The sequence below is a fragment of the Carlito syrichta genome, unplaced genomic scaffold (assembly GCF_000164805.1).
Source record: "Carlito syrichta isolate Samal-C Ts95f unplaced genomic scaffold, Tarsius_syrichta-2.0.1 Scaffold307339, whole genome shotgun sequence".
Lineage (NCBI taxonomy): Eukaryota > Metazoa > Chordata > Mammalia > Primates > Tarsiidae > Carlito > Carlito syrichta.
The window spans coordinates 415,133-418,459 of NW_007251435.1; positions in this window are offsets into that span (position 1 = coordinate 415,133).

Sequence of the window (3,327 nt, forward strand, 5' to 3'; positions counted from 1 at the left end):
GAATCAGAGTCAGACTCCCATCAGCAAGAAGGGAATATGGACCCATATCAGCCTGGCGGGGGTGTGGGGACTGGGCAGGTGACACCTCCTGTGGGTCTCAAATGGTACAGGGAGGACCCAGGCACCCCTCACATGCACCCTCACTCCCCCACCATGCCCACTGCTTACATGTAAAAGGATAGAGTCAGAAAAGTGTCAGTCTCTCCTCTTCCCTGCTGTCCTGTCCCATTCTCTCACCCACTGGGTGCCGGAGAATCCGGGGACCCAGGGATGCAGCTGCCCCTCCTGGGTACCAGCTCAGCTCCAGCTCCCTCCACTGGCTGGGGCCTTGGGTAGGATATTCCCACTCTGAGGACCTACATCAATAACACACAGGGCTGGCGGGGAGGATCACAGTGAACACCACCAACATCTTGGAAAACAGTCTGGCAGTTCCTGAAAAAGTTAAACATGAAGTTACCGTATGACCCCACAATTCCACTCCCAGGCATATACCCAAGAGAAGTGGAAACAGGTGTCCACACAAAAACTTACACATGAATATTCTTAACAGCAGTATCATAGTAGCCAAAAAGTGGGAAAATCTCAAATGTCCACCTACAGATGAACAGATAGACAAAATGTGGTATATCTATACAATGGAGCGTTATCCATACCTAAAAAAGGAATGGAGTCCTGATATGTGCTACAAATGCTTGGACCTTAAAAACCTTATGCTGAGTGACAGAAGCCAGACTTGAAAGGCCACATATTGTATGCATCCATTATGTGAAATGTCCAGAATATGCTGCTGATGAAAGGATGTCAAACTCTGTAAAATGTTTTGAGATGGCTTACTCTGAACCAAACTTGAGGACTTAAGCCTGAGGACACCTATATATATATATATGTTTTTGTTTTTGTTTTTTGTTTTTTTTTTAAGTCGGAGTCTCACTCTGTTGCCCAGACTGGAGTGCAGTGGCACGCTCAAGGCCACCACAGCATTGATCTGCTGGGCTCTGGCGATCCTTCCGCTTCAGCCTTCCAAGTAGCTGAAACTACAGGCGCGAGCTACCACGCCCGGCTAATTTTGATTTATTGTAGAGATGAGGTCTCGCCAAGTTGCCCAGGCTGATCTCGAACCCGTGTGCTCAGGCAATCCACTCGCCTCGGCCTCCCAAAGTGCTGGGATTACAGGCTTAGCCATGGAGCCCAGCCAAATTTTACACTCTAAAGAATAAATTGTATGGCATGTAAATTATATCTCAAAAATGAAAATTTTAAAATTAGAGTCAGAGAAGTGTCAGTCCCTCCGCCTCTTCCCTGCTGTCCTATCCCAATTGCCACTGCTCCACCTGTCCCCATAGTTAACCAGTCTCTTTAGTTTTGGACCCGTCCTTCCTTTATATCTTTTGCACAGGTGAGCAGATACCTGTGTATACACCTGTTTTTTATCTTTCTCCCATGAAGAGCAACAGACCATAGTCACTGTTTGGGACTTTGGTTTTTTAAAACTTAACAGTATGCCCTGGGATTCACATTAAGTCAATTAAATGAGCTCCCATTTTTTTTTAACAGCTGCATAGTACTCCATTGTATGGATATGCTATCTTTCATTCAGCCACTCTCCCACTCATGGGTAGACTGTTTCCAATGTTTTCAATGAAAAAGAATGCTTTGGCTTTGCAGATGCCGCTGCCTTGAGTCTTTTCCCATCAGTCATGGTCAACCCCACCGTGTTCTTGAACATCAACATCGTTGTGCACATCAACATTGTTGTGGAGGGCGAGCCCTGGGGCCGTGTCTTTGAGCTGTTGGCAGACAAAGTTCCAAAGACAGCAGAAAACTTTCATGCTCTGAGCACTGGAGAGAAAGGACTTGGTTATAAGGGTTCCTGCTTTCATAGAATTATTCCAGGGTTTATGTGCCAGGGTGGTGACTTTACATGCCATAATGGCACTGGCGGCAAGTCCATCTATGGGCAGAAATTGGATGGTGAGAACTTAATCTTGAAGCATACAGGTCCCAGCATCTTGTCCATGGCAAATGCTGGACCCAACAGAAGCAGTTCCCAGTTTTTCTTTTGAGTTGGAGTCTCACTCTGTCACCCAGGCTGGAGTGCAGTGGCATGCTCACAGCCATCCCAGTTTTGACCTGCTGGGCTCTGGCCATCCTTCTATTTCAACCTTCCAAGTAGTTGGAACTGCAGGTGCACACTACCATGCCGGCTAATTTTTTTTCCTTTTTTTTTTCTTTTTAATATTTAGGTCTTGCCAAGTTACCTGGGCTGGTCTGGAACCCGTGGGCTCAGGCAATCCACTCACCTCGGCCTCCCAAAGTGCTGGATCACAGGCTGAGCCACCAAGCCTGGCCAGCTCCCAGTTTTTCCTCTGCACTACTAAGACTGAATGTTTGGATAGCAAGCATGGGGTTTTTGGCAAGGCGAAAGAGGGCATGAATGTTGTGCAAGCCATGGAGGGCTTTGGGTTCAAGAACGGCAAGACCAGCAAGAAGATCACCTTTGCCCACTGTGGACAACTCTAATAAATTTGACTTGTTTTATCTTAAACTACCAGACCATTCCTTCCGTTGCTCAGGAGAGCAGCCCTCCATCCCATTTGCTTGCAGTATCCTATCATCTTTTTGCTCTTGCTACAATTCTTTGGGTTCCATATTTTCCTTATTCCCTTCCATGTCTAGTTGGATTGTAGAAAAAAAAAAAGAATACATCAGTGAAAAAACACTTTGCATATGTATCTTTATGCTGTTAGAGGTATGTCTTCCAGGTAGATTCCTAGAAGTGGAATTGCTGGATTAAAGGGTGAATGCATATGTAATTTTGTTAGGTATCGCCTAATTTCCCTGGAGGAGATTGAGATTGCAACAAGTTGCACCTCCTCCAGCAGTGTACACAGTAACTGTTTGCCTGCAACCTTGCAAACAATTAATGTATTGTGATCATTTTCGTTTTTTGCCAGTCTGATGAGTGAGAAATGGCATCTTAGTGTTGTTGTAATTTGCCCCTTTCTAATTATGAGTGTCCTTGAACATTTTTTCACGTTTGAGGGCTATTTTTATATCCTTTTGGTGAATTATCTGTGCGTGCCTTTCCTCTCATTTTACTATTGGATTTTGGGGCTTATGGTATTTTATTATAGCAGCCTGAGCTGTAATATTATATTTTGTTTTGCTTTTACATTTAGATCCTTAATCCATGTAGAGTTGATTCTTTTGGGTGTATGCTATGGTTTGTCTGCTCCAAAGCTCATGGTAAAATTTGATCCCCATCTTTGGAAGTGGGGCCTAATGGGAGGTGTTTGGGTCATGGGGGTGGATCCCTCATAAATA